This window comes from Elephantulus edwardii, unplaced genomic scaffold (genome assembly GCF_000299155.1).
Source record: "Elephantulus edwardii isolate Elephantulus edwardi_28Jun2011 unplaced genomic scaffold, EleEdw1.0 scaffold00362, whole genome shotgun sequence".
In the NCBI taxonomy this organism is placed as follows: Eukaryota; Metazoa; Chordata; class Mammalia; order Macroscelidea; family Macroscelididae; genus Elephantulus; species Elephantulus edwardii.
Window position 1 is genome coordinate 1,258,461 of NW_006400112.1, and position 11,467 is coordinate 1,269,927.

The following is an 11,467-nucleotide window of genomic DNA, read 5'->3' on the forward strand; positions in this document are numbered from 1 at the left end:
GGTGGAGGGACAGTGCAGGAGAGAAAGGCCCTCTATGAGGTGGATTTATTCAGTGACTGGGATAATTGGGATGGGAATGTCAGAGACAGTGTGATTGGCACAGGACAGAGCAGAGTTTAGGGCTGTTGTACATAGGGTCACTAAGTCGCAAGCGACTCGACGGCACATAACAACAACAACCACATGAATTGATGAATCAATATGTTGTGATGAATTTATGAATTTAAATGTAGATAAATTTTAATTATTGCTATGAATTGTAATATGCTATGAGTAATTAATTAATTAAGACTCAAGGCTCATGACCTTTTCCTCCCACATGCCCTTCCCCAGCAGAACTGTAGGCCTAACAATAGGTCATCCCCAGCCCATTACCACCTCATTTTTCTCTGCATGGCAGGACATGCAGGCCAGGACCTGGCCAACTGAGGAAAGAGGACAGGGGAAACCCTGTCACGGGACACTGACACAAGGGTTCAAGCAGGACACATGGCTGGGGTGGTGGTTCATTTAGCAAATTAGTTCCATGATGGCTCCGAACCTGTGGCTGACACCTCTACCACTGGTCCCATTGCTCCAATCACCACCGCCACCGCTTGTGCCCTGGTGGGGCGGGGCCTCCCTCTCGCCATAGGGCATCAGGGCTGGGGAGAAGCAGGAGAGACTACCTGTGCCCCACCCAAGGGATGTGACTCTGAGAGGAAATGATGGAAAGGGGGTAGTGGGGAAATTGGGGGGGGGGGGAAAGAAGGGTAAAGGAGGTAAATAAGAAAAAGACTGAGGTGCTGCCGTTCCACTCTCAGGGAAGGCTAGGCAGGGAGAGAAAGCTCTCCATTCACTTTGGGAATGAACCCTATCTAGCCTATGCCCAGCTAATGAACCAGGTCCAGGAGAAACTCCTGTTCTCTACATTCTAGTGGTAAGCAACTCTTAGCTGACCTTCCAGTGAGTATTCAGAGGCAGTAAATCACACAGGATAAACTTGCTTGTTTTTCTCCTAGAGAATAGCTTGTGTATTCAAACTATGTGCCCAAGAAACTCCTAACACTCTAACATTAGGTTTGGGAAACTCTTGCTATTCCACCTGGTGACTTGGTCAGTGGAATGGTATGCAATTTGAATCCATTCTTGGCTTCACAAAAGAAAGATGGGCAGTGTACGTCTGTACAATTTCTTACCTCTGAAAGCCTGCTAGAGAGTCAGTTATGGGTCATTTCTCACTCGATGGTGTACAAAAACAACTATTCAATCTGTATACTTAGAAAATTATATAAGAATTTGGACTATATGTAGAATGTGGCATCAGGATTGGAAGAAAACTCACCAACAACTTGTATTATGCAGAGGACACAATCTTGCAGAAAAATGAAGATGACTTGAAACATTTCCTGGAGAAGATCAAAGACTACAGCCTACAATTTGTTCAACATCAAGAAAACAAAAATTTGCTCAATATGAGCAGTCAAAATAAGGCCAAGATCAGGGGCTGACTCTGGAACAGACATTACTGAGTCTGTTTATAGCACTGTTGAAGTCCTTAATTATCTTACTGATTTGCTGATGTCTGAAATTATTAGGAATATGCTTTGATACTCTGTTGTTCGGTGCCGTTGAGTTGACTTATAGCAATCCTTTAAAATACAGATCAGAACCATATCCTATCCTGTGCCATCCTCATCATCTTTGACATACTTGAGCTCACTGCTGAAATTAATGTGTAAATCCATCTCATTTAGGCCTCCTCTCTTGCTGATTTTCCACTGTTACAAGTTGGATGTTCCTCTCCAAAAAATAGCCTCTTGGTGGAAGCAGGGAGGTCAGATGATAAACCAGCCAAGAAAGGGAGGTGACTCGGACCTGTGCTGTGGCCAAGATGGTGAGGAGGGTGCATCTTTAAGGGACACCCAGACAGGATGTTCAGGCTGATGTGGTAAATGAGGCTCTGTGAAATCAATACCAAACCTTATGGAAGACTAGGCAGAACTTTTATCACTACAGCTGCTGAAACAGAAGACATCTGTTTCAGTCTTAAAGTGACCATGGATGTGCTGATGAAAAGACAATCCTGGATCATTTGGCAGCCTGGAGCCCTGGACAGACTTTTCAAAGTACTGTTCTCAAGCCCAAGTCTGGCATAAATGGAACCCAGAAGCCCACCGAAAACCTACCCATGCCCAAACAGGGAACACAAACACAAAGGGTCTTGACAAGACATCACATTCACCTGGGACTTTATCCTGATGATCCACCTGTACACCTCTGTTGGAAGGCTCCAGAATCTGGCATCCACATTAACATTGCTTAGGAGTCAAATATCATAACAGGAACCTTTGCTGAAAAGAGAAGTGAAGAACTTGGCTATGCTTCCTCAGACAAAGGAAGACAGCAACATTCTTGCCTCTAAGGAGTACACCGGTTTTACTTCCTCTAAGACAGATTCGTTTATTCTTTTGGAAGTCTATGGGATAGTTTGCCTTTGGGAGAGAGGACAAGAACCAAGTCAGAGACTGTCTTGCAAACCCATCATATTGAAGGACTAGCAAAGGAGTTGCCTGTAATAAACTTGGAGAAAAATTGCTTCATTTGGGGAACATGGACACACCATTCAACAATCCAAGGACTAAAACAAATTTCAGAAGCTCAACATTATTTGATGGATAATCCAACTTTTGAAGATAGGGAGTTATGCACAAAGAAGATGCATTAATTTTTTTTAAGAACAGATTCATGTTTTATAAAAAGAGAAAGAGGAGGAGAAACAGAAAAGCTTGCTGAGAGAAAGGAGACAACAGTGTAAAAATAGGGAACTTTGTAAGATATTTTTAGAGGAATAGCATGAACATGGACAACTACATTCTATTTCATCTTGGATAGAATTGTATCTAACTATTAGTTCTGACATTATATTCACTAGTATGCTTGGTCAGCCTGGATCTACTACACTTGATATTTTCAAGTTTTATGTTGAAGATCTTAAAATACGTTATCATGATGAGAAAAAGATAATAAAAGATATTCTAAAGGATAAAGGATTTGTAGTAGAAGCAAATACTACTTTTGAAGACTTCATGGCAATAATTGGTTCAACTAAAAGGTCAAACACATTAGGTACTGGAAATATTAAGATTGTTTCAATAGTTTGCTAGAAAAGGCAGAAGCCCTTGAACATGAAAAAGAGGAGACTCAGAAAATGAAATGAAAAGATTCTGCTTTTAAGAATATGTTGAAACAAGGGGTGTTCTGGTGGCTTAGTGGCAAGAAGCTGCACTGCAATCCCAGAGGTACTTAGTTCGAACCCAATACATGCTCTGCGAGAGAAGAAGGGTCGATCTCCTCCTGTACCAGTAAGATCCAATTTAACGGCACACACACACACACACACACACACACACACACACACATTTAAAAAAATTTATTTGTAAAAAACATATGTTGAAACAAGCTGCTCCTCCAGTAGAATTAGATACTGTTTTTTGGAAGATATAAGAGAGAGATTTGTAAAAGAGCATGGATTTGAGGACATAATTCTAGAATCTTAAAGAAAATGAATGACGATTTTATGCATGTACTTGAACATGAATGTGAGCATCATTATTCAAAAAACAAGAAACATTTTAAGAAATCTAAAAAAATCATTACTTCCTGGGGCCTTGTTTTTTGCCAATTCTTTCAGAGCAGTTTGAACTTCTTCTTTTGTCACCACAGACAACACAGATTATCCAGGAGGCTGGGCTCTATGAGGAGAAATAAAGATTAGAGGCAGACTCATCAACAGTGTGCATTACTCAGATGACACAACCCTGCTTGCTGAAACTTAGGATGGTTTGAAGTGCTTGTTGCAGAAGGTCAAGGACTGCAGCCTTAAATATGGATTGAAGCTCAACATGAAGAAAACAAAGATTCTCACCACTGGGCCAATTGGCAGCATCATGATAGATGGTGAAGAAATTGAGATTGACAACTTTAGCTTGTTTGGCTCCGCAATCAATAGTCTTGGTACCAGCAGCCAGGAAATTAAAAGACAAATTGCATTCGTACAATCTTCTATCAGAGATCTTTCCAAAGTACTGAAAATTAACAAAGTCAATCTGGAGCTAAGGTGCGCCCGATTAAGGCAATAGTTTTGGAAATTACTTACTCTGTATCAGAAAACTGGACAATGACTAGGGATGGTAGAAGGAGAATTGATGCCTTTGAGCTCTGGTGCTGGATAAGAGTATTGAATATACCGTGGACTGCTAGGAGAACAAACAGGTTCATCCTAGAGAGGGCAAGACAAGGCTACTCCTTGGAGGCAAGGATTTTGAGGCTTCATCAGATATACTTTGGACATACTGCAAGGCAGGACCAGTCCTTGGAGAGGGATGTCATGCTTAGGAGGGTGGAGTGACTGCACAGGAGAGGAAGACCCTCGATGAGATGGATTGATTCAGTGACTGAGATAATGGGATGTCAGAGACAAAAAGATTGATTGACACAAGATAGAGCAGGGTTCAGGGCTGTTGTACATAGGGTCTCTATGAGTTGCAGGTGACTTGACTGCACATAACAACAATAACAACAAAATCATAGGAAACATTCTCACTCTCAACTGGTGTCAATCAGATTCAGATGATGATGATGAGAGCCATTCAAAGAAGAAAAGACAGAAATCTGAATCCTGTTCTGCTTCAGAGAATACTTCTACTGCTGAGTCTGATAGAAGTTATAAGAAGTCAAAAAATCATAAGAAGAAAAGCAAGAACACATAAATCTAATGCTCCAGAACCAGATACTGAGTGAGGTGACAAAAAATGAAAAGGGTCATAAAAGTGAAAAGGATAGAGTCAGGCAGAGATTAGAATCAAAACACAAATCTCCTAAGGAAAAGACTGGAAAGAATTCTGGTAATTGGGATAATTCTGACATTGAACTGAGTGAAGGAGAATTAGAAAAGTGCAGAAAGAACCTTTTGGAGCAACTGCATGATCATCAATAAATTATACCAAATATATTAAAAAAATAAATTTAAAAAAATAAAGGAAAGTGGGCTACAATCAGCACCACAGGACTGAAAAGGACTGCTGGTAGACCAAGTTGCCCTCTACCCCCAGATAAAACACTGTAAGCCTGCCACTAATTAATCATCTCATAAAGTTAAGCAACTAACCAAACAACAGAGACATAACAGAAACAGCAGAACACATACCAGTATAATTTTCACATAATGTAAAAAATCAACAGGCAACAGAAACATTGTGAAAAAACAAGACAAGCCTTCACACACACACACAAAACCCAAAACAACAAAACCAAAAAACAACCCCAAACCCCAAAACAAAAAACAGAACATACCACAGACCCAATGAATATCTCAGGGACAGAACAGCAGGAAAAATAAATATTGACATGGAGTTATATGAACAGCTACTGAAGAAAGTACAAATTATAGAGAAAAGAATGGAAGCCACAAATAAAGCAAATTCCCTAGAGACAGAAAGACAAAAGATATATGTTGAAATGGAGTTATATAAAGAGCTACAGAAGAAGGTGTCAATGATGGAAGAAAAGTTGGAAGCCATAAATAGCACAAACACTCCAGAGACAGACAGCCAAAAGAAATATATAGTCAAGGAAGAATATGAATAATTACAGCAGAAATTGCAAAAGTTGGGGAAAAGAATTGAAATTATAAATAAAGAGGTACAAGAACTTAGAAAATCATCATAAGACAGAGAAATTACAATGAATACTATACTGGAAATAACAGAAACACATGAAAAACAATCAAGAGTATTAAAACAAAAATATCATATTTCCAATGTGCTATAAGGATTAAAAAGCAGAAGAGATGGAACAGAGAGTTAGTGAGTTAGAAGACAGGTACATTCATGGACCATACTAGAGTTAAAAAAGAGAGGAGATGAAAATAAAATAGAGAGAACATTAGAATCACGTAGGATAACATCAAGAAGAACAACCTACATATGACTGGAATTCCAGAACAAAAGAGAGAAAACATGGAGAAAATTGTGGAAGAGATACTAGAAGAAAACTTCCCTGGTCAAGGAAAAATGAGGAAATCCAAATAGGAGAAGCTCAAAGAAGCTCAAACAGGTTCTTGTTGTTAGGAACTGTCAAGTTGACTATGACACATAGCGACCCTATGAACAAAGGATCTGAACCTTGTTCTGTCCTGCACCATCCTTACACTTCCTGACATACAAGAACCCATTGCAGCAGTCATCGTGTCAATCCACCTGAGGTTCTTCCTCTCCTTTGCTGACCCTCTGCCCTTCCCAGCATCATGTCCTTCTCCAAGGAATAGCCCCTTCTAACAACATAACCAAGGTAAGTGAGGTGAAGCCTCATCATTCTTGCCTCCAAAGAGCACTCCAGATGCACCCTCTCAAAGACTTACCTGTTCTCTTGGTTACCCATGGCACGTTCAGTGCTCTTCTCCAATCCCACAGCTCAAAGGTATCAATTCTTTTTCTGTCATCCTTATTTGTTGTCCAGCTCTCAGATGCATAGCAAGTTATCTGAAAAGCTATAGCCTGAATCAGATGTACCTTAGTCCTCAAACTGACATCATTACTCCTCAATACTTTGAAGAGGTCCCTAACTGCAGATTTTCCTGGCTGCTGGTACCGAGGGTGTTAATAGTGGATCCAAGCAAGATGAAGCAGTTGACAGTTTGAGTTTCTTCTCCATCCTTCATGATGCTGCCTATCAGTCCAGTGGTAAGAATTTTGCTTTTTTGACGTTGAGATGCAATCCATATTGATGGCTGCATTCCTTGATTTTCTACAATAAGTGTTTCAAGTCCTTCTCACTTTCAACAAGTAAGGTTGTGTCTTCTGCATAGTAGAGGTTATTGATGAGTCTCCCTACAATTCTGATGCCACAACTTTTTTTCAGAGTCCAGCTTCTCAGATAATTTGTTCAGCATACAGATTGAATAGGTATGGAGAAATAATACAACCCTTATGCACCCCCTTCTCAATTTTAAACCAGGCAATGCTCCCCTGCTCTGTTTGCACAATAGTGTCTTGGTTCAGATATAGGCTCCACATGTTGTTGTTGTTGTTGTTATGTGCCATCGAGTCGCCTGCGACTCATAGCGACCCTATGTACAACAGCCCTAAACTCCGCTCTGTCCTGTGCCAATCGCACTGTCTCTGACACTTCCATCCCAATTATCCCAGTCAGTGAATCAATGCACCTCATAGAGGGCCTTCCTCTCCTGCGCTGTCCCTCCACCCTCCCAAGCATGATGTCCCTCTCTAAGGACCGGTCTCTCCTCACAACATGTCCAAAGTATGTTAGACGGAGCCTCAGAATCCTTGCCTCCAAGGAGCCACCCGGTTTAACCCTTTCCAGGGCTCCACATGAGCACAGTTAAATCCTCTGGGATTCCCATTCTTCTCAATGTCAGCCACAACGTCTTATTATCCACACAGTCAAATGCCTTTGCAAAGTGAATAAAGCACAAATAGACATTCTTCTTTTATTCCTTATCAGATCCATATTTCTTCCAGGATCCATCTGACATCAGCAATGATATCCCTGGTACCACAGCCTCTTCTAAATCCTGCTTTAACTTTCTGGCAGTTCCCTATCTATGTACTGTTCTAGCTGTTTTTTAATGATCTTCAGCAGTATTATGCTTGCATGTGATATTAATGATACTGTTCAGTAGTTTCCACATTCATTTGGGTCACCTTTCTTGGAGATGAGGACAAATATAGACCTCTTCCAATCTATTGACCAGACAGGTGTTCTTGAAACTTCCTGTGTAGACTGATGAGCACATCCAAGGCTGCATCTGCTAACTGAAACAAGTCAGTTGATAGCTCATAGATTTCTGGGACCTTATTTTTTGCCAATGTCTTCAAGGCATCTCCTACTTCTTCTTTTGTTACTCTTGGCCTCAATTTATATGACACTTCTTGACATTTTTTCAGTGTCAATAGAGTCTTTCCAGTACAGTGATTCCATCTTCTTACGATGGTTACTGGGTCCTTCAATAAGTTGCCCATCCCATCTTTTAATATTGCGACATGAAACTTTGTTTTTCAGTTCTTTCAGCTTGAGAAATGCAGAGCAAGTTCTTCCCTTTTTATTCTCCATTTCCAGCTCTCTACACATTCCATTATACTTTGCTTTGTCCTCCCAAGCTCCCCTTTGAAACTTTCTGTTCAGCTCTTTCACTTTGCCATATGTTCCTTTTGTTTTGACTTCTCAACATTCCACTGCAATCTTCAGAATCTTTTCTGACATAGATTTAATTTTTTTTCTTTACTTTCTGGTTTTTTAACGACCTTTCGCTTTCTTCATGGATGATATCCTTGATATCATTCCACAACTCATCTGGTCTTCAATCATTGGTGTTCAATGCCAAAAGCCTGTTCTCAAGATGATCTTAAAATTCAGATGAAATTGATTCAAGATCATATCTTGGTTTGTGTGGACTTATTTTCATTTTTTTCAGCCTCAATTTGAACTTACATATGAATAATTGATGATCTGACCCACAGTCTGCCCCTGGCCTGGTTTTGATTGCTAATATGGAGCTTCTCAAACAATTTCTTCCACAAATGAGGTCAATCTCATTCCTATGCAGCCAATCATGTGAGATCTATGTGCAAAGTTGTTGTTCATGTATTTTTAAAAAGATATTTGCAATTAATAAATCATTGTAAATACAAAATTCAATCATTCTAGTTCCAGCCTCATTCCTATCACCCAGCCCATATTTTCCAAGTACTATTCCTTCTTCACTGTTTCCTACATTTTCATTCCAGTTATCATTAATTAACACATCTAGCTTGCATGTTCAGTCAATTTCAGACTGAAAGATGCAGTAAAAAGTTTTCCATTTCTTCCCCTTTGGCTCTAGATATAGAAGCATATATTTGAATAATAGTCATGTTAACGGTCTTATTAGTATGTGTATGGATATTATCCTGTCATTCATAGTATTGTATTTCAGGACAGAACTTGAAATTGGTTTTGTTGGTTTTTTTTTTTTTGCTATGATTGCAATATCATTCTTCTGTTTTTCATTTCCTGCATAGTATACCATATGATGATCTGATTCAAAGTGGCCAAAGCTGGGACATCTCATCTCATTAATATCTAGTATGTCAATGTTCATGTGTTCCATTTCATTTTTAACAATTTCCAGTTTTCCAACATTCAAGCTACATACATTACATGTTCCAATTATGGAATAACAAAAATGATGTTTGTTATTATTTTTCCTCATTTCAATTGACTTCCAATCTGGACTGTACCACTACACTAATTATCATCTTTCTTTAGTGTTCATAGGGTTTTGAAAGGCTTGTTATTTAGGCAGCAGATGGCCCCTTTTACTTTCTAGTCTATCTTAATCAGGGAGATCCATCCAAACCTGTCCACCATAGATAGTACTTATGGCATCTGACACACCTGTGGCACAGATTTCAGTATTACAGAAATTCCAAGTTTTCTCAGTACAGCAAACTGACATAAAAGTGCTGTAACACTTAGAACAATGTTATCCCCAAATACAATTAACAACAGGCACAAGGGCTGCAGGCCTGAGGGCCCAATTGACTTTTAAATACAATGGCACTAAATGTATTAAAAACACTGGGTCTTGATTGCTTAAACAAGCAATAGGCTTCCAGCCCACTGCTGATTGTTAACTAAATCTTAAGTGGCCAATCAGCTTACACTAGATTGTTAACAAAATTAAAAATGCCCAAACAGTTTACACTCAGCTTTCAAGTAAATAAATACCCTCCAGAACCTAACTGCTTCAAACTGGAGGGAGACTTACCGACTTTTAAATTCAATGGTCCACACACCAGGTCCAAATTTCTTAAATAAGAGGCTTCCAGCCCAAAGCTGATTGTTAACTAAATCAGAAATGTCCAACCGGCTTATGCTTGATTATTAACAACAACAACAAAAGAGATTAGACTCAAAAAAACCCCCCATCAAGACATGTTATAATCAAATTCTTCAAAATCAAGATTAAGACTAAAATACTTAAAAGAAGCATGAGAAAAACAGTCACCTACAAAGAAGAACCAATTAGATTAAGTTCTGATTTCTCAGTATAAACTGTGAACATGAAGACATGGGATAAAAAAGTCTAAAAGAAAATAATTGCCAGTCAATGATCCTATACCCAGCAAAGCTGTCCATCAAATATGAAGGAGAAATAGATCATTTGTAGAAAAGCAGAAACATAACGAATTTGTGAAAATAAGACCTATTCTACAACAAATGTGAAAGGAAGTCTTCCACACAGAGAGTCCAAAGGAAAATGGATGGGCCACAGTAACTAGAAACAACAGAAGCTGAGACTAAGCAAAATGGAAGCCATAAGACCTGGTCTGACAACAATAACACTTAATAGCTTGAATGCACCAATTAAAAGTGTTGTAAATATTCACCATTGCAAGAACATGGAAACAGTCCAGATGTCCAACCGTAATTGAATGGATTGACAAATTATGGTATATATACACAATGAAATACTACACAGCATGCAGGAGCAATGATTTTGTAAATTGCTACCTAACTTGGGAGGGACTGGAGAGCATTCTGCTGAGTGAACTCAGTCCCATAAGGACAAAAACCACTGTTATAGAATGAGTATGAGGATCTAAGAGTTGGGGAAGAATGGAAGCAGAAGGGTGAGGATGTGTGTGGGGGGATGGGAGGAATTAATCATGGGGTTGCACAATTTGGTGGGGGGGTGAGGGAAATGGGAAGGATCTGGTGTGAAAAACAATATATTAAAATTTTTGTAAAAAAACTAGTACAAAGAAAAAAAAACAAAAAACAAAACCATTGTAGAATGGATTAAAAACAAAGTCCATGAATATGTTGCCTACATCTAAGAAACAAGGAAAAAGACAGACTAAAAAAATAATAGGCTGAGAAAAAAAAACCCAAACAAATGTTATACACAAAAAATGCAAGTGTGGCAATGCTAATCTCTGAAAAAATAGACTTCAATATGAAAACCACCATAAAAGATAAGGAATGAGGGAGCTCTAGTGGCCTAGTGGCAGGAAGCTACACTGCAATCCTAGAGGTGCACGGTTCAAATCCACCAGACGCTGTGCTGGAGAAGGAGGGACAATCTCCTCCTGTACCAGTCAGATCTGATTTGACAGTACGTGAACAAAAATAATAAAATTTAAAGAATAAAAAAAAGAAAAGAAGAACACGTAGGTCAATAAGACATTACCTTGGCCAACATCTACACACCAAATGATAGAACTGCAAAATATGTAAAACAATGGTTACTAGATTAAAAAAAGACATATTGCTGTTGTTATTGTTATGTGCCTTCGAGTCGTTTGCAACTCATAGTGACCCTATGTACAAGAGCCCTAAATGCCATTCTATTCTATGCCAACCTAACTGTCTCAGACACACTCATTCCCACCACTCCACTCACAGAATCATCCATCTTATCAAG

At 39.2% G+C, this 11,467-nt stretch overlaps 1 pseudogene; it reads left to right on the plus strand.

The window, feature by feature from the left end:
• Positions 1 to 4,997, plus strand: part of LOC102873768 — a 47,570-nt pseudogene extending 42,573 nt beyond the window's left edge.
• Positions 4,998 to 11,467: the final 6,470 nt, after the last annotated feature.